Here is a 21,514-nt window from a genome sequence, read left to right as displayed (position 1 = left end):
CACATACACACACACACACACACACACACACACACACACACACACACACACACACACACACACACACACACACACACACACACACACACACACACACACACACACACACACACAGCAGCCAGAAGCCTACAGCATTTTGACTTTCACGTGTACTGCTTTCACTACATACATTCCTTCCTATATTGTACTTGGCCAGCGTCGGAATGGTTTAATTATCACCATTAATGAAAGGTCCCTGATACAGACCTCTGACTGACCGATATGCGGATATAGATAGGCGGTGTTGGTGTTATCCTTCTCGTCAGTACATGGGTAGTAGTAGTAGTAGTAGTAGCAGTAGTAGAAGTAGTTGCAGGGACAATGGTGGTGGTGGTGGTGGTGGTGGTAGCCCAAGGTTCATCTGGAGCGTCAACCCAGTGGACTGGAAGCTAAAACTGTCTCTCCTGCAGCCGATCCACCTCCTCTCGTGGTAAAGGAAGGGAGCTGAGGGACGTTTGGAAGACCAGGCAGCTCCACCACCCAGTCATACCGTTGCCAACACGTTCAGGCGTTCCTCTCCATCGTCAGTGCTCGGGTAAGGCGATTTAAAAAGAGTACGACATTCTTTCTGGATTTTTCAGTGTACTCGCAATGATGACCGAACTGTATTATACTAGTTTTGTTGAATTACTGGAAATTATCTTGACATATTGACGTCTCGGCGGTGGTGTTCAGTTTTGTTTCCCTCTTTGATAGCGTTACCATAGAGTTATAAATGGCGAAAAGATAGAGAGGTTGGAGAGGTCCACTGTTCAGATATATAAAAATTTTAGTCATGGAGATAGAAGTAGGGAAATACTTAGAATCTCTCTCACTCTCTCTCTCTCTCTCTCTCTCTGGGGGGCGCGGGAGTACAGTGGTAGCGCGCGAGCTTGTGATCGGGAGGTCGCAAGTTCGAGCCTCGCCCGGGCTACCGTTGCCGGGAGGAGTAGCTCCCTCCTGTTACCCCAGCGGGGCTATATGGCCTTAGTTGCCTAGCTCGGGGAATTCATTTCTCCATATTCTCTCTCTCTCTCTCTCTCTCTCTCTGTTGAAAAATACCGCTGACAAAACTAAAAATGGACCTGGTATATCGGTGTGGGCCAGAAGCTGAGAACGCAAAGGCTTTCTGACGCTATTCGTGGATGGGCTTCTGAAGAGGCTGCAAAATTTCGCGAAGTCATCATGTCCCAGTTTTTTGTTATCATACCGTTATGTCATCAGTCTCTGCAAAGGCCCCTATATTTATACGTCAAGTTTGATGTTGTTCTGAACGATGCTTATAGGAGCGTCGCTTTCTGTGTCACTTAATTTTAGGACATTTTTCTTTCTTCCTACCTTCTTTCTATATTTTTTACGTCGTTCAGTTTCATGACAGGTCGTTAACATAAGGACTGGTAATGAAACAGACCTATTTCGCTTTTAATTTTGAATTCTCAAATACTGAGGGAACATACGCTGCAGGTAATGAAGTGTTTTTTTTTTTTTTACAGTTGTGTATTATGTGCATTCCAGACACTGAGTTTTTTTTCCCAAGTTTTTGTAATGATTCATTCTGTTTTTATTATTCTATACTTGTCTCTTAGCTAGACTTACTTACTCGCTGCATTGGTCGATACTTTTTCTATTGAACTTTGTCTCCAACATCCCTTGTGTCCATAGTACCATATCCTGTGTACATTCCCTCTCTCCTTATTCGCGTTTCCCTTTCTTTCTCCTCTCAACCCTCCGTACATCCTCCCAGCCTCCCCCTTTCTCACCCTTTGCCTCACTCCTCCCTCCTCCCCTCTCCTCCATCTGCCCTCTCCTCTCATCTGAATTCCTCCTTATCCGTGTCAATTGTTAGTCATGGTGTCACTCACTGGGAAACTTTTAACAAGATGAGGAATATCTGGTTCATTGTGAAGCTCTAATCGCGTTGGCTGCAGCGTCACCTCGCGGGTATGAAGATTTTCAGTATGAGTGCATCAGGTTTCTTTGTTTCTGAAAACTGTTACTTGTATTTGCTCACTTCCATTCTCACGTCGAATTCGTTGTTTATTTTGTCAGATACGTAGGAGCATTTTCCTCTTACTCTGTAGATTAGCAAAAGTTTTTATATCGCTCTTGTTTGGGGAAGATAAGGAAATACTGACTTGCATTACAATAGCTAATATCGAATGGAGAATTGTTTAATGGTGTGTGGTGCTATACAGTGCTGATACCTAACTAATGTTGTTGGTTATTTAGTGTATTGTTTATGATATTTCCACCGGTCTTGATAAACACTGCCTCTGTCCACTACACCCCTTCTTCTCTCAGGCTCTGTGTACCTACATCCACCTCTTTATAGCAGTTCCTCCTCTCCTATACTCTATGGCACCTTCCTCTTCACTCTCCCACCCCTGACCTTAACCCTCTGTCAACTTCCATTCATTCCCCTTTCCCTGACCTGCACTCTGACCAACTAATCACCCTCTCATCCCCTGACCAGCATTCTATCAACTTCCAAGCCTTCCCCTTCCCCTAACCTGCACTTTCTGGCACCCTCCATTAACTCTCTCCCTCTCCCAAACTGCACTCTCTTACACTTTCCATTCCCTTCCCTTCCCCTGATGTGTACTCTTTGTTAACCTTCTCTCACACTCACTCTTCACCTGCGCTCTGAAGCCTTCTCTCTTCCTCGCCCAACATCACTGAAGTCCTCCATCTCTCCCTGTGGTACCCTCCTCCCTGACCAACACTCTCTGACACCATCCCTTCACGCTTCCATTTCCTCCCTCCCCATTTCTTTCCTCCCATTTCCCCTCTCCCATTTCCCTCTCCTATTTCCCCCCCTCCCATTTCCCCCTTCCCCATTTCCCTCTCCCACAGAAAGTAATTACATCCGGGAGTAACTAATTCTGTCATCACAAGAGTCTGTTATTTCACTCAAAATGCGACTGTCCTGAAAACCTGTCGCTCTCCAAATAGGCTCTGACAATTATGCCAGCTTTTCCTGTGCCATTTTCGGGGAGTTTACTTTCAGTTGTGATTTTAATTGCGCGGGTTGGGTGAAAGTGCGTGAGGTGCGTGAATGTGAGGGAGTGGTAAGTGTGGAGGGAGATGTGAGTGAATGTGAGGGAGTGGTGAGTGTGGAGGGAGAAGTGAAAGTATGAGAAAGAGGTGAGAGCTTGGGGGAGAGGTAAGAATATGACAAAGAGGTGAGAGTGTGGGTAAGAGGTGAGAGTGTGGGGGAGAGGTGAGAGTGTGAGAAAGGGGTGAGAGTGTGTGGAAAAGGTAACAGTGTGTGGAAGAAGTGAGAGTGTGGGGAAATGGCGAGAACGTGGGGAGAGGCGAAGTGAGGGTGGAAATGAAGAGGTATGAAGTGTGGGTGAGAATGAAGTGGGAGAGACATCAAGTGAGTGTGTTAGATGTATAAATATGATGGAGAAGTGAGTATGAGAGGGATAAATGAGGGAGGAATTTGAGTGTGGGAAGGAAGTGAGTGGGAGAGAGGTGAGAGTGGGAGTAAAACCAGAGTATGTGTAAACTGAGGCTTGAAGAGAGATGAGACTGGAGTGAAATGACTGTGGGATCAAGGTTAGTGTGCGAGCTGGATGAGTGCGAGGTGCGTGGATGTGTGAGAGAGAGAGAGAGAGAGAGAGAGAGAGAGAGAGAGAGAGAAAGGTGGGAAAGGGGTGAAGATGGGTGGAGGACAGGGATGTGAGAGTGAGATGGTGGTGATGTGCAGGTGTGAAGGAGATAAGACCGTGAAGGTGTGGTGGAAAAGACAGGTAGTAGATGTTACATTATGAAACGGTGAGGGAGGTGTGACGGTGAATGGGGGTAAGGGTGAAGGAGGTGTGACGGTGAATGGGGGTAAGGGTGAGGGAGGGGTGACGGTGAATGGGGGTAAGGGTGAGGGTCTTTGAAAGTGTGGTTGAGTAGGGGATGAGGATGGGAGCAGGTGAGGAAGTGAGGAGATCTGGAGAGGGTGTGAGAGGGGTGACGGTTGTTGCCGTTGTTATTTAATCCTGGCTTGTCTAATCGAGCAGGCCCCTCGACCACAGGGAAACAATACCTCCGTGGGGCCGTCGTACAGGTACAGTACAGTTCATACCCTGTAGAGATTCGGCGCCCCGTTGTGGGTAAACAGCGCTTCTTCTGGGTCGGACCAGGTTCCTTCCCAATGCTAGGTGCATGGATGTATGAGGAGGTTGGGCTACCATGTGGAGGCCGCAGTGTCTCCACCCTCGATGCATAGAGCCACCACGTGTAGGCTCATCATCAACAGTAAAGCGTGTGAGCGACTGGTGATGAAGGCAGTCGTGATGGAGGTGATGGTGTGAAGGAATGAGGGTGTGAGGGGAAGACTGTGTGAAAATGTGATTGGATCGGGGACATGGAAAGGAGGGGATAAAAAAACGATAAAAGTGAAGGTGAATGGTAATGAAGATGTGAGATGGATGACGATAATTGGTGTTAGAGACGAGGGGTGAAGGCGAGAGTGTTACCTGCATCTCTCTCTCTCTCTCTCTCTCTCTCTCTCTCTCTCTCTCTCTCTCTCTCTCTCTCTCTCTCTCTCTCTCTCTCTCTCCAATAAAAAAGTGAGAGAGGAACCTGGGAGGCTGGAAACAGTGTGGAGGGCTGGATCAGAAAGGCAGGACAGAGAGAGAGAGAGGTGGAAGTGGGATAAGCAGGTGTGACAAGTTCATTAGAGACACACACACACACACACACACACACACACACACACACACACTTCGTTATGGAACTCTGCTCACCTCACTTCACCCTTGTTCATACTGTCTTGTTGAGTTAGTGCTCTTTCACATGATACTGACTGGTCCAATCTTTTACCTAGACTTTTATACACACACACACACACACACACACACACACACACACACACACACACACACACACACACTGTCACTCGTACTCCCCTTTCCACTCGTTTACAAACATACTCGTCTGCTGCTTCTCTCTCTCTCTCTCTCTCTCTCTCTCTCTCTCTCTCTCTCTCTCTCTCTCTCTCTCTCTCTCTCTCACATAACATAGCAGTTAGTGGCATTGCCCGATAATTTAGATCAACTTGTAAGCATTTCCCTGGATAAAGCCAACTATCCTCACTGTAGTAGTAGTAGTAGTAGTAGTAGTAGTAGTAGTAGTAGTAGTTGTTGTTGTTGTTGCTCAAGACTCATCAAGGAGCGAACCTGGTGGAATACAGACTGAAGTGGCCTTATTTCCTGCAGTCCACAATCCTCTGGGGTGATTGGGAAGGTGTTGAGGGACTGAATGTATTGCCGGGCAGGGGATGGGGTGCCTCCCGGTAAAGACGTCCCGCTCTTCACTGAAACGGTTGTGTAAAGACTCTATGTTGCATGGTCTAATAATGATACTCTTTTAGTTCGGTGCCTTTATTATCCCTTTATTATTTTGCATGGCCAAATGTTGTCCAATCCTTTAGTATCCTGACTTTATTTTGAATTATTTTTGCCTTCACTAGACTGTTTTATTCAGCTTCAGGGAAGATCTCTCATGTAAAGGAGTAAGTAGTTGTCTCCATTGGCTCCTTCAGTAAAGAGATATGTTTTGTGTTGGCTTATAATCTTGCTGGCACCAGACCCTTTTATTCAGCGTTGTATAGACCTCCTCGGGCTGGAAAGGTTAACTCACTAATCAAAGGCGATAGTTAGCAGAGACTGGGGATTAGACCCGTATTTTCGTTGGGTAAGGATGCTCCCTAACACCTCCTCCTAAGCGAATTATTTTTGGATATGGCTGGTTAATATCCTTTTGTACATTATTTATGCAGTGTATGGCAATATTAGAAAGATTTGTATAACCCAAAATAGGACAGAAAGGTGTAATAATGTACTTCTTTTATCGTATATATCTTAATGTATAGTTGGCTGTATAATGATGAATATGTCTTGATGTATAGCTATTTATGATATAGTTGTAAGAATGCACAGTACAGCCGCTGAGAGCCTGTTGTGGCCAGATCAGAGTATTTGCAAGTTTAGTAAAAAGTTAACTAAATGTAATCACGTGAACACCCTGCTGCCTGGTCTTACGCTTTGAGGGCAGGGTAGAGATGAGCAGCAGAGAAGTTTACCAGTAAGTGGGACGTGTAGTAGTTGTGGCAGCTGTCTTCTGTGAATTGATAAGTCTTGGTGGATTTCTCAACCTGCACCTGCTGCATTTGTCTGTTCTTACACAACTCCTCTCACACACACTTGTCCTTAAGTCCTAGTTTCAAGTACTGATATACTGTTCTAGTCCATACTCTCCTGTTCTATTCCATATTCCTCTATTTTATTGCATGCTATAATGTTCTCTTCCGTACTACCCTGTTCTATTCCATACTGTTCTATTTTATGCAACACTGTTCTATTCTATTCCATACTATTCTATTCCACACTATTCCATATTATTCCATACTATTCTGTCTTGTTCCATTCTATTCTATTCTGTTTCATACCGTTCTATTCCACACTACTCTATTCTATTCCATACTATTCATTTCCATTCCATACCAGTCTATCTTACCCCATACCATTCTTTTCTATTCTCGGGACGATTCCATTTAGCTTCGGAGTCTTTTCAAATTCGTCTTATTCGATATAGCCTTCAGCCCGTCAGAAAAAGTGGGTCTCTCTTTATTTGAATAGAATCCTCTGAAGGTAGCGAGAATAAACAGAGGTGGACGCCATCGTACTTAAAAGACTGAACGAGTGAGAGAACCGCACCGTCAAAAACAAGAATATGAACGGCTGAAAATAAAAATGGTTACCTATACGGACTCAGTTGGCCAGGCGTTCCGTGTCAAACATTCCCCATACTTGTTTTTCCGTCTGAAGTGTCGTGTCGCCTGGATATTTTGGGATGAAACGGCTACATTTTCGTGGTGGGAGGAGCGGTCGACTTGTGGTGCTGCCGCCACTGGGAACAAACCTCACTTTTATTTACATTTCCAACTTCGTCCTGTTAATGCGGCTGGGAATTTTTGAGAGAGCGACATGGGTACTTTCGTTGTTATGGGGGTGACATGGATGCCCACAGAAAGGTTACACGCTGGCTATTGCAACTGCCTTCATACTAATCAAATTCTCCCTTTCACCCTGCCCTTACCTCCCCTCGCCTGTCCTCTCTCCTCGCTTCTCATCCCTCTTCTCATCTTTACATTCCCATATCCTGGTTACCCCTCCCGTCCTCTTTCTGACCTCCCCCTTCTTACCCTCCCCTTTCTTTCCTTTCCTCCCTCATCCTTCATTCCCTCTTCTCCCATCCTCTCTCCTTACCTCTCTTTCTCCTGAGCTTTCTCATCTCCTTTCCTTTCCTCTTTTCTCCTTTCCTTTCCTCTCCTCTCCTTGCACTACACTTGTTCCTTTCTTCCCTCGTCTGACCTCCTATCATGTCTTCTTCCTTCACCTTCTCCATCTCTTTGTCATCTGCACTTCCCTTCCCTTACCTGTCATCAATTATCCTCTCCCTCTCCCCGTGGCTCACCTACTCGTCCACCTCACTACACGTGCCTCTTTACTCTCTCTCATCCACCTTCCCTCACTTCCCCCATTTTCCTCACCTGCACCTCATACTTGTCAGCTCCTATCTCTTCTCGGCCCCAGCATCTCACCAGACAGTTCCCCTCACCAAACCTGCCTCTTTCCTCTTACTTGCCAACTTTCGTTCACACTTCCTCTCTCGTTCTCACCTGGGACTCTATGCTCTTACTGGTCTGCCTTTTTCATCTCGCACCCCTGCTCCTGCATCTTACCTATTCGTCCTCTTCACCACACCTGCCTGCCTTCCCTTCATTGCCTTCTTCCCTTCTTACCCCAGACAAATTTTCCCTCTTCTGCCTTTCTATAGTCCCTCTCAGCCTCGGTTCTCCTATACCATCTCTATATCATCCCTGTCACCCTTCAATCTCCCCTCTTTCCTTCTGTCTCCTTATTAGCCACCCCTCTAGTGACAGACAGAGGCAACCATTGTCACCAGGCGTCATGCCACCTTGAGTTACCCCGCCTGTCTCATCAGTAGCCTATTACATGCAGCGTACCTGCTGAAGTGTGAAAATATTTACAGGTACTGTCATCATTTCTATCTGTCTAATAATCACATTTATACTGCTCCATAAAGAGCATAGGAGCCTGGGACTAGGCTGCTTGATTCAGATATATAAGGCAGAAGCGACCTGTTGTCCGTCCCTGAGTGACATTATGTGGACAATAGGCACCAACCACCCTCGGATGCCAGCCTGTGTGGGTCAAATCCGGTTGGGGCGCCTTTATCCACTACACCACTAGACGTCCATTGGGTTATAAGGTTACTACCCAGTGTAATAAATAGTTTCCTGGACTAAAAGAAATCATGTGGCTTGTCAGTCACTGTAGACACCTGAAGGTAGCACTGCATCAAGGGAGTCAAGGTGAAAAGTAGCTATTGTATCAAACACAGATTGTGATAGATGCATCGACGCTTAGATATCATAGGACACTAGTTGGCCAAGTATGAGTATGAAAACTCAGTGTTTTGAAGGATTAGTTGCATGTTGTATGGGTCGCCTGTACGGTAAAGGAAGGTGTATGGAGAAAATATGGCTCTGGTTAGCAATGACGTGGGTTTATTCCTTGGGGAGTGGTTCTGAATTTCGTTAACCATTTCAAAACTGAGAAATCTTTTTTTTATTCAGACTACTGCGTTTATTTATTTATTTATTTTTTTCTGCTTAAGACTGGTTGTTCATTCTCTGAGGGTTAAAAACAGCATCCATTAACTCTTGCAGGGCTTGAAAAATCTTAACTGTAGTGTGGTACATTTCCTTCTTCGTAAAGATTAAAGCAGTTTTCATTGCTCCTCCATGGGGTCCTCCGATCTGTCAAAAATAGACTAATATCTTTAGGCTAAACTATTCTGGAATGGGAATCTCATTCAAGACGATCAGGTAGCCTACTTTTGCCAGAATAGTGCATGTGACTATGTGTCATGCGTTAGATGCTCTGCCTGGGGGAATAGGCTCCGTAGCCTGCTACAAGCGACTTATACATATACACTGGCTGTGTAAAGGGAATGAAAGTGAGTGATATTGTATCGGAGGTAATACTGAAGGAGGGTTGCGGCTGGTATGGAGTGGTAGATTTAACTTCGCTGCTGCAGTGGGACACTAGGAATTTGATAAAAGCTATCAGGAGACGAATTTTAACTTAACTGAGAAGACCTTGTTAACACCTATCACTAAACCATCCGTTGCTACTGACGCACCCTGGTTAATTATTTAGAAGACAATAAGCAACACTGCTCAGGGAAAACAAATCAAGCCGTAAGAAGATAATGGGATCGAGGTATGGGGGAGGAGTGTTGACATGAACAATATTGGGGTTAACCTCTGCTGTACATTGATATTTATTTTAGGTTTATCATGTTACCTCTAGACGATTTTATTCAACTTATAAAGGCTTCTCATAGTGAAGGGGCTAATGAAGGCAATATTTAACCCCTCCAATTCGAAAAGCTTCTCCTAAAATTAAAATGAAATCGTCTGAAGATAGAGAGAATAAAATAAAGATGACATGTACTGAAGTGATAAACAAAGGAGGAGCACATAGAGGAGAGGCCAGAGCAAAGACAGGTGGACCCCTTCAAGTGGATTAAGAGGAGGGGCAAGATATGGCAGGAGGAGAGGGAGGTGGAGGGGGAGGTAATGGAATGGGAGGGGGAGGGGGAGGAGGGGAGGTAATGGAGTGAGAGGGGGGGGTGGGAAGTTGTGGGCGTGTGATATGGACTGACAAAACTCTCGACTTTAAACTTTCTTTTGGCGTTCCTTGGCACTCCTTTCAGCCTCACCAAGTTTATGCAGTCACCAGTCACACGCACGCACACACACACACACACACACACACACACACACACACACACACACACACACACACACACACACACACACACACACACACACACACACTGATGCTCGTGACAGGAAGTGAGGCTGAGAACTTTAGCCACAAAAAAACCTGACTGTGAACAAGCAGAGGCCACAACAGCTCATGGTGGCTGTGGTAATGGTGGTAGTATTGATAATCGTAGTTGTGGTGGTAGTGGTGGTAGTTTGGTTGAATAGTAGTTGTGTTAATGGTACCGATAATGGTAGTTGTGGTAGTAGTGGTGATATATTTGATGGGCTGCACTTGTCATGACTGACTGGAGTACTTTTGGTGCGAGTGGTGGTAGTTGTGATGGTGGTACTAATTCTGGTAGTTTTAGTGGTATTGGCGGTAACATGGATGATCTGTAGTTGTGATGATGGTACTGATCTTGATGGCTGTGGTAGCAGTGATGGTATTTTCGATGAGTTGCAGTTGTAGTGATGGTACTGATGATGGTAGCTGTGGTAATAGTGTGGGTAGTTTCAGTGAGATATGGTTGAGGTAATAGTACTGAGTCTTGTAGTTCCGGTCGTTGTGGTAGGTGTGGTAGAGTTCATGGTTGTCACAGTGGGGTTGGGTGGTTGTGGTTGCTTAGTTATTTGTGAAAGAGTGTTAAGTGTGGCAGCTATGATGGCAGGAGGCAGTGCAGTTCCCAGATGATCACAAAACTACCATCTATCGTATGAGCACAACCATTTTTAGTCTCAGCATCATTACTTTCAAGCAGTCCCCTCTCCTCCACCTCCAGACATATCACCATTTTCAGATAGTCACACTGGTACTATTCTCGACACATTACCACCACTTTAGATAGTCACACACCACAGTTTTACCGAGATAGTTACGTACTGGTAGTAGTGGTGGTGGTAGTAGTAGTAGTAGTAGTAGTAGTAAATATTATAATAATAATAATAGTAATAATAATAATAATAATAATAATAAACTTCCATGGGCTGAACCGATTAATAGGAGGATCATATCTCGTGTAATATTCGCAGGGAACTAAGAACTTTATCTCACGAGCACCGTACCTTACACTCCCTACGCTGACCTCGGGAACCTGTGACAAAAATATGATAATGGGTACTCGCTCCCCACCAGACGGCATTCCGAAAATCCATTAAAAGTTTTCGCAGCCAAAACGAGGACTAAATTTGTGAGTCAAGGCAAGCGGTGCAGAATCGGGAGACGAAGTAGAAGGTTTGGGGTGGTGGGACGATTTAGAGAACTTGGTAGGGGAAACGGAATCGTGGTTCCAAGCATGAGGGGATGGCTAGGAGAGATGAGGTTCTGGTCTGGCAAGAAGTCTGGGGCAATAGTTTAGGGCAAGATGGTTAGGGTAGAAGAGACGAGGGCAGTGACAAGAGGATCTGGTCTAGAGAGACGGGGCGCTAATTAGGGCAAGAAGACTGGGGCAAGACGATTAGGGGTAGGATGTTTGGCACATGGACATGGTGAGGTATTCTGATGAAGTAGTAAGAGAGACAGGCAATGTTGTTTATGAGAGGGCCATCGCTAAGCCCAGGGTGTAGCCAAAGTGATACCAGCTCTTCTCCAGAGATCTACGTGGCAAGGTCTAGTTAGAATTTATGATGCTAACATTTTATGCAGCTGTTGTAGGTTCTTTGCTGGATGGATAGGAAGAATAAGTATTTCTCGAACGAAAAATGTAGTGTTTATTTACGAAGGTTGAAGGTTGTGATACTTTAAACCGAAAACTTAATTCAGTGAAAACCATTCGAGCCAAATAAATATTTAAACTAGAATGGCACTCAGTAGAGCGCATACCTCCGTCATCAACATCCATGCAATATTCATTGAAAAATTTACGAAAATGTCGAAAAACGCCCTATCTCGCAATGTTAAAGAAAGTGAAGAAAAAAAAAATCCTGGATCCGCACCTTTATCCGGATCCGCAAAAAAAATATGATGGAGTCTATTCTGGGCCAAGACCAATTCTTCTACCAAATTTCGTGGTAATCCGTCCAGTAGTTTTTGTGTAATCTTGCTCACAAACCAACCAACCATCAAACAAACAAACGGGCAGGGGTGAAAATATAACCCCCATGGCGGAGGTAAAAATACGTCACATACCCAATAAGCTGTTTTTTCTTCCGCATTTTACAGTGTGCACCGGCCAAGTCAAGTAGCGTAGTCTGGGAGTAGACCGAGACTTATTTGGTTGGTTGGTGCCTTATCCGGCGATTATACTATTGGTTATAGGTAACGATAACAGTAATTTAGCATACGTTATACTGACAGTACCAAATGTATACTGTATATAAAGGAAAACAACGCTTCAGCCAATCTTCTTTTTATATAATTATACAGATATGCCAGGAAAAGTACTCAACATCAAGTTTATCTGCCCTCGCAGTCATGACAGCCTTCAGTCATTCAAGCATGTAATCCATACAGGGTTGGCAGCAGCCTCACCTGCGATTCATGCTCAGTGCGAATTTGGAAGTTGTATATTTTAATTTTTTTTTTTTTACAGAAGATGAAGATAGGAAGGAGAAACAAATTAAATAAAAAAATATCAATACACCAGAATACAATATCATCCATTCATTAAAAAATCTGTACGAGTTGGACTTGAACTGCTGGTGGCTGAAGTATGGGGGGGAGACTATTCTTGGTAAGTGAGCTCCAAAGACAAGCAGTTCGGGGAATAAAGGAATTCTGATGCGTGTAAGTTCAGCAATATGGCAGTGTGACAGTCAAATAATGAGCGCTACCAAATGCCGGTGTAGCACGAGTGAAGTCGTGGAGAGGTGGCACAATGGATGCAATTTTGTCTGACTGAGCATTTGCCATAAACGCATCTACACAATAATTCAAGGGAGGCAACATTCCATTTTACTTGTAGCGGTGGTAGTTTATTATTTTGTAATTGCAGGGTTATTAATGATTCTTACATTTTGTTCTGAATTTTGTCTAGTTGTTTTAGTGCAACTTCACCAGATGCACTCCATATACAGTAGGTGAGCAATGTTCCAGTTGAGAGAAAAAAATGGGAGAAATGGAGTTCCCCCGAGCTAAGCCCTGTATTGGACTATATAACCCCGCTAGGGTTACAGGAGCGAGCTACCACTCCCGGCACGGCGCCCGGGCGAGGCTCGAACTCGCAATCTCCCGATTACGAGTCCAGCGCGCTACCACTGTGCTACCGCGCCCCCCTCCAGTTGAAAGAGCACATGACTCTTGTAAATTATAGCTAACTGCTCGTCAGTGAAGAAGTTACGGCTTCCGTAAAATTAATAATCCAAGTTTCTTTGGAGCGGTTTTAGCAAGTGACCTAACAAGAGAGATCGTCGAGGGATTCAGGACATATCAGTCCCACACCCATATGACCTTGATCTTGGACCCTTTGCCCTTGCTGACTTAATCAGTTCATCGTCTCTTTATACTGTATCACTGACAAAAATTTGATCGGAATCCGTCAAGGGGTTCAGTAGATATCGCGCCCACAAGGATAAACTAAGTCGACCCCAAATAATCTTGCCCTATGACTCCTTGACCTAGGTGATCTAACCAGTTCATCATCTCCTATTGCATCTCTGACAATAGTTTGGTGGAAATCCGACGATGAGTTCAGGAAATATCGCGCCCACACGTGTGTTACGGACACACGCACGCACGCACCCACTCGCGCACCTAGAGACAGACCAGTCACTTAATGCCTCCTCCATTATAGGTGGGCGGCGACATAATGACGACTGTCGACCATACAGGATGGTGATTTGTCTAATGGTATCTTGATTCTTGTAGCTTCATACAAGGATATGGATATTCCATTGCTGTGCCCTGTTGTATTAATGGGACTTCATTTCAGCAAAATCTGTTGGATTCCTCCACAAGGTCTCGAGCTACTGAACCTGTTGGAATGTTGCTGAGCTGGTGTTTCACTCGAATCGACAGAAACGTTGTTGACAGCAATGATTATATACACTAAGTTCACTGGGGTGCCTTAGTGGTTTCAACTTCCAAGTCTGGTTTTAGTGTAAATGACCCAGAGAGCAGGATTGGAGTGCGTTACGAAGTAAATGAAACAGTGAGCGGGACTGGAGTATGTCAGCTTATCTGAAGCAATGATTGAACAGGACTTGAGTATATCAGTGTAAATCGAGCAGTGAGTACGACTCTGGCTATAGCTCCAGCCTCGTAGCATGCACAGCTGAGCCTGAGAGTTCTCTTCTGATGACATTATTAGTGACCGACGCTGGCCTTGGTTTGTTCGTATGAGAAGCATTTCATCTTTGGTAAGTTTTTTACGTCCTCAGTTGCTCTGGAGTCAAAGTATTTCATCTTAGTGATTTCATAATGGTGAATAAGGACAGCGTTTTGTTACCTGTAAACCACATTGGCAGGTGAAAAGTCAAGTGTAAAGGTGTAGTGATTGTGGAGGTGACTGTCTGTGGTGGTGACTGTCTGTGGTGGTGATTGTCTGTGATGGTGAAGTGACCCAACACCCCATAACACCGCTGATTGTTGCCGGGTTGCACGGTGTTGAGAATGATGGTCAGCAACAGCATAAAAATCTGGGGCATGTTCCAGTTTTCCCCACAACCTCTCTCATCATTCATTTTCGTCAATTTTCAATCTTTTCATTAGTCTCATGTTTCTTTTTCACCATGGCGTTTTTTTTTTTTTTTTTGTTTTTTTTAGTTTTCATTCCTCTTCTTTTGCCATATGAATTTCAGAATTACAGACCTATTTTCTCATAATATTCTTATCTCTTACCTTACCACTCATTCGCTGTTCCTTATTTTTCATAATTAGTTCCTAGACAATTGCTAATGTGATCCTTAAAGACATAGGACAAGCTTATTTTGCATTTTTTTTTCACCTTACCTATTGGATTCTTTGACTGTTTTGAGTGCGTTTTCAATGCTTATTTCTTTTAAAAGAGGCGAGAAGAGTTTATAAAGCATCCCCCAAAGCGCCGAAAATAGACGATGCCATCTTGTGGTGCACTAAGACAGACGGGCACCATCTTAGAACGCCCTTTTTCACGAAATTATCCTTGTCAGTGCCTGTTTATCCAAACCTAACCAGCCTAATTTATCGCAATCTAACCTAACCTACTTAATGCTAGCAGCTAACCTAACCAAACTTGTCGTAACCAAACCTAACATATCCCCTATGTAATCATACATACCTTCATTAATGGATCCTCTTCATACTCGAAAATGCACATAGTTTTAGCCAATAATCTATTCGGCTACTCGAGAGATGTTCTGTAGTTAGTTCTCATCCGTACACACACACCTGTTGTAACACTACCGTCGGAAATCAATAATAACGGAGATGAAGCATTCGTAAATAACACTTTTTTTTCTTCTGTGTATATTGTACTGCCCTTGCCACAGCATTCACGGTCTCAGTCGTAAACAAAGGTGCGATTTATGTATTTACTTTTTTACTAGTCTTTGGTTATGCGTGGTATGCTGAGATTAAAATGGTGTGGGTGGTCAAGAGACATCACCCCTCCCAGTTACTGTAGGTTAGGATAACCATGTACACCCTCCCAAAGAAGTATCGGCCCCATTACAGCATGTATCATTCTGAAAGCATTGTGATATATTGGTCATCCTGTAATTTCAAGTGAGAATAACATCTTCTGTAATTATAACTCAATATTGCAGGAAGAATCACATACTGGGTGGTATATGTTTTAAGGCACCACATTTATAGACTTGAGTGTCCCCGGAAGTTGCTCATTTTCGCAACCATCGTACCCTAAGGAGCCGATACTTTTGGGGGAGCGTGTACAGTCACTCCAAAAAGTATCGCACAGGTAGGGTACGATGATATCCGAAATGATTATTATAGTTCATGAATTCTCCGTATGATTTATCTGTAACCCTTTAGCTATACATATAATAACAATGAGGACTAGAAAATGTCACAAACAAGCCATATAAAGCATCCAAGAGCACGTTTTTCAGCATGGGGAAAAATCGCTGTTCAGTTTCCAATAGCCATCGTCCGGGGTCTCAAATTGCCTCGCGTTAAGTGTGCACCGATACTTTTTGGTGTGTTTACAGTGATGTGGGCGGAATCAGATGCACGAGAGGAACCAGTGTCTTTACGAGGTAAATGTTACTGATTAGCGACGTATGTGTTGTTGCATGTGCCTACACAGGTGAGATGCAAGTGTAAAACATCCAGGAATAAACTGTGGACTGAGGTGGGATTTTTACCTCATACCCACTGCTAAAAGTGATGGACAAATGATAATGTCAGCTAGTCATGTGGGATGTTATTTACCTGTCTGGTATGTACAGTAAGTGTAACATTTTTCATTAATTTTTAATAATTCTATGCTCATATAATTTGAAATATTTTCTTTCTAAGATGATGGTTAAAATCGAATAGTGGCATTCGGTAAATACATGTGTTTTCAACAATGCTGAAAGTCTTATATTACTACTAAGTACACTCAGAAATTTCTGTTTATATTATGAGCAACAACAAAAAATATAAAAAAGTACATGCAAGTGATTTAACTGGACATTTGGATTCCAGGACTCATTGTCATCGGCACTGACGTCATGCAGCCGTACAGTCTATGCCGCGCTGCCAGCCGCCGAGTAACTGGAGACCTACTGATGGCGGTAGAACAGCTAGACATTACCAGCGAGCAGCACAGGGTAAGATGGTAGTTTGGAATGACAATGTGGGTAAATTCTAACCTGTACATCAGACTTCCTGAGAAGATTGAAATTGTCGTTTTCGGAAGGTTTTTGTGATGAAATTCACTCTGACATCCATTTCCACTGGAATAAATGATATCGGACGCATCTTGCTGTCTATACAATGAACCTGTACAGCAACCTTTGTGTGAGATGCAGTTGAAGTTGATTTTGTGAGTGCGAACATGTTTATATGTGAGAATTTGCTTAGAAATAAGTGCTGTTTTAGCCTAGGGGTTTTACCCACCATGAAGTTGAGGTAAAGCTTAAGGTAAAAAAAAACTCTGACGTTCACTAACTCAAAAGTTAAACACTGCTGATTACTTGCCATCTAGATAGTTGTCAACAACTCCATTAAAGAGGATAAATTATAAGAATCTGGTAGTTTACATGGATTATTGGCCTGAGTAATGGCTGCCTCATGAATTTCTCATAACTGTTCAGTGGAAAGCAATGTTTTAAAAGTTAACACTACCATACTCTAGTTCTAGAAGTTACAAATGCACCTTGTCGTGAAAATAGTGTGAATTACAAAAACAGATTCTCCAGTGAGCTGAACAGTGATTCGAGAACCAATGAGTTCTGGAATGTAACGACAGATCTGAGTGGAAAAGTAGATGGGAAGTCGTTGAATTATGCACTATAGGCAGGTTTGGTCCACTAGGGGTAGTAAAGGATTTCAAGAAGAAAAAGAAAACGAACAATAGTTGGATATGGTCAGGAGTTTACAAAACGATGCAGTCTTTAAATGTAAGGGGAATAGTGAGGTAAAAGAGATTAAATGAAAAGTGAGAAGAGGTGATGGAGAGAAGGTAATGATTGAAGACAAGATGAAGAAGCCTGGAATACTACAGATACATTACGGGATGAATAATTAAGGTAAGCATCAGCAGTGACTGCATGCCGTGCGAGGAGCGAGTTTACATAATGCGACGTGGGGTATGGCAGGATGAGTAAAGACCTTGCAGAGAGGGAAGTGGAAGTAGACGCAGTGTGCGCAGCTGATTTAGCCTCATTAAGAAACTGATGGCAAGACATCCATGTATGTATGCATTAGGGTGACTGTTTTACCTGCATCTGACATAGGTGAACAGGTATACCATATAAGTACACACTAAAGTGTTGCTTCATGGTCCTAAGAGGGTAAATGATCAGCAGGGCCGATAAACACCACTTTCTGTTGCACGTGAATAGATAGTTATCATTCTTTCGTAAAAGAAAGAATGGTAAATGTTGATGCAGGTTCTAACAACATGACACCGGAAGCTCTGGAAGAAATTAATAAAAAAAAAAATGTCGAGGAACGAGGGGATAGGGAAAGCTAAGATAGTGGTGGAAGTATGGAATGGGAAAATTCTAAAACCACGTGTAGAAATCTGGGCAAGCAGAATCTAGGGAGACGGAAGTGCATGAACATGACTGAATATGAATGAAATGTGAAATAAGTGGGTAATGTCGTATACATGTGATTACGGAAACTAGTGATGACCAGGCCTTGTGGTGGTCAGAGGCTCATTCGCGCTTTTGTGTTGCAGAGTCGGTTGGGGAATATCCTGGGTTGGTTCGCTGGAGAGAGGTGTATTTATCTGCCGACCTTACAAAGATTACTGAACGTAGCCCTGAAGGAAAGGTTTAGATGCAGACACAATCCAGAAGTCTACCTCACTTGCATGTTTGCCCTCTGTCCCCGCGTGACTCTGAACGAGATGAAGGTGGGACGCGTTGGGTTCTTGATATTATTCTTATTTCAACCCCTAAGCACGCTTGGATCCTCCGACTACAGTCTCATCAAAGCCTAATAAGTCAGTTGCCCCAGATCTTCCCGTTCTGAACCAGTCAGGGTGACCAAATGGCACTCTGATTGGGCAAACTGGGATGGATTTAAGAGATTACCTTGCTGATATTCCATGACAGCATACAACTTCTTTTCCTTCTCTAAAAACTTGTAGCTTTGAGTAAGATATAATGACATATGATAACATCGTTGCGTCATGTTCCGTTCTTATTTATTTGGCCATTTGTTTATATCTGCATTAAGTACATGTTCCTTTCAGGTACAATACCAGTATGAAGAATTCGCAGAGTATAACTGGAATTTGACAATCGAATCAGAGAAATGCCAGGCCATTTTAGAAGTAATTGAGCAGTACCTGAACCATTTATCTTCACTAGAAGGACTGAGCATAAATGACGATGATAGTGATGATGAGCCGCAAGAAAATAATGGAAGTCCTGCAAAAAGAAAACGGGTGTCATTAAGTTCAGGCGTAGGGACATCTGAGAACAAGAGAGCAGAGTCAACAGAGCCTTGCCTACCTACGAAGTCGCTGGTGCTGGAGTCTGTGTTTTTCGACATGCTTGACTTTCTGCCTAAGCTGATAACGAGAATGTCACGCCTTCAACACGTGTCACTCGAGGTGGGACAGTACCATCAATTTCTGTTGATGTTAAAATTACCAGGACATGGATCCAATAATTGCACTTGGATCCTGTAATTACCAACACCTGGATCCTCTAAGTACTAACACCTGGATCCTGTAAATACTAACACCTGGATCCTCTAAATACTAACACCTGGATCCTCTAATTACTAACACCTGGATCCTACAGTTACCAGCACTTGGACCCCACAATATTCTTTCTCTTATGGCCAACACTGTAATGCTGAAACTTTACCTTGCTCCTATAATTACCAATACCTGCATGCCTAATCGTTCCTTTCCTCCTATAATTTGCCAACACCTGAATACTGAAACTTTACCTTGCTTCTATAATTACCAACACCTGAATACTGAAACTTTACCTTGCTTCTATAATTACCAACACCTGAATACTGAAACTTTACCTTGCTTCTATAATTACCAACACCTGAATACTGAAACTTTACCTTGCTTCTATAATTACCAACACCTGAATACTGAAACTTTACCTTGCTTCTATAATTACCAACAACTGAATACTGAAACTTTACCTTGCTTCTACAATTACCAACAACTGAATACTGAAACTTTACCTTGCTTCTATAATTACCAACACCTGAGTACTGAAATTTTAACTTGCTCCTGTAATTACCAACACCTGGATACTGAAACTTTATTTTGCTCCTACAGTCACTAATACCTGGATGTTAAAAAAATAATAATAAGTCCTTTAAATCGTTGTATCCAGCGAGTTGTTTTTAGACGCTGAAGCTTCTCTACGAGCGGCTCTGTCCGTCTGTCTCTCATTTACGATTTTTGGACGCGAGGTGCTTCTGTAAAGTAGACTAGAGCGCCTTTGGTGAAACTACGCCACATTAAACTGCACAACACACCATACCACCCTCTTACACCACACCCCACAAAATCACCCTCCAACACCACACCAAACTAAAGGCATTAAAGAATGGTCGTGAAGCTCCCACTTCTTGTTCTTTTATACTTGTTGGAGTATTCTTGTTACTTTCAAATTATTTGATTCCTTTACGTTGGTGGAAGGCGCCCACGATTCAATAATTCAATGTATTTCTGCCTTCAGATGACAAGCCAGATGTTTCCTGTAACCCTTGAAACTATTTAATACATTGTGTGGTAACCATATAACCAGGTGACGTAGGTGGCCTCGTGGGTTAAGGCCCTTTAGCTGGATGAGGCCAGTGAGAGTTTACATCAGCGGGAAATGTGGGGTTTATTGTGCTCATAATGCCACAAAGGGACGAGTGAGGCTGGTCACCTTAGCCTTAGACGTCGGGTGCACGTAGCCTTACCCTTGGTTCCTATTATTGTTGTTACTGTTATTATTAATATTAGTAGTAGTAGTAGTAATAGTAGAAGTAGTAGTTGTAGTAGTAGTAATAGTAGTAGTAGTAGTATCACCATTATATTATTACTGTTATTATTATTTTTATTTATTATTATTATTATTATTATTATTATTATTATTATATCATCATTTTTTATGTCTCCGCCCATCTATGATAGAGGAGGCATTGAGTGATTGATTTGTCCGTCTGTGTGTGCGTGCGTGCACGCAGTTTTCTGGACTCAGTGTCTCCTGAACCCATCAGCGGATTTACACCAAACTTTTATTAGTGATGCAGTATGAGGAGTTGATGAAATGATCAAGTCAGCTAGGTCAAGGGGTCAAAGATCAAGGCCGTATGGATGTGAGCGCGATATTACCTGAACCCCTCTACGGAATTCAACCAAACTCATCCAATATGAAGGGATGATGAACTGATTTGGTCAGCAAGGTCAAGGCCATATGTGGTCAGCTTAGTTCACCTTTAGTCTCATTTCAACCCACAGTGAACCGTGTCATGAAGGTTGTATGGGGAGTCCTTGCGCAAGGCTCGACGGAGGCGTACCGAGTGACGCTTTGTGTCAACACCTTGGAGTACAGCTTCTCTGCGTTTTATTTATTTATTTTAAATCTACCGCTAGACAATTATACTTTAGAGGTTTTTCGAACTGGGGAGCTGCGGTATAGAAACTTCAGTCCGAAAGATCATTCCTAACCTGAATTGAATATTTCGGTGACAATAGAAATTAGGACATGGCATAATCCGCGTTAAAAGATTAAGAATTTTGTCCTCTCTAAAGAACATTCCCTTTAAACAGGCAGAGATTGTTATCCTTTAGCGGAATAATACAATGGCTGTCATTTTCCCAGTAAAGCTTCTTCGTGACTAACACCGTATTCTAGTTTTAGACTGTCTGTAGGTCAGCATTCAGCATGGAAGGATAGTAATTTCACGCAGAGTTAGAAAGAACAGAGTACAATTTTAGTCGACTCGTTCCATAGCATTCCACCACTATGGTACTTTAATTTATTTCACCTGAGACTTGGCCTTCACCTGGTTTTTTTTAGGAGGGAATTGTAAAGGAGGAGAGACAGACAGATACAAACAGACAGACAGATTTTCTA

The sequence above is a fragment of the Coenobita brevimanus genome, chromosome 63 (genome assembly GCF_032717465.1).
Source record: "Coenobita brevimanus isolate Jiangsu-jjx chromosome 63, ASM3271746v2, whole genome shotgun sequence".
Lineage (NCBI taxonomy): Eukaryota > Metazoa > Arthropoda > Malacostraca > Decapoda > Coenobitidae > Coenobita > Coenobita brevimanus.
This window is presented reverse-complemented; position numbering follows the sequence as displayed.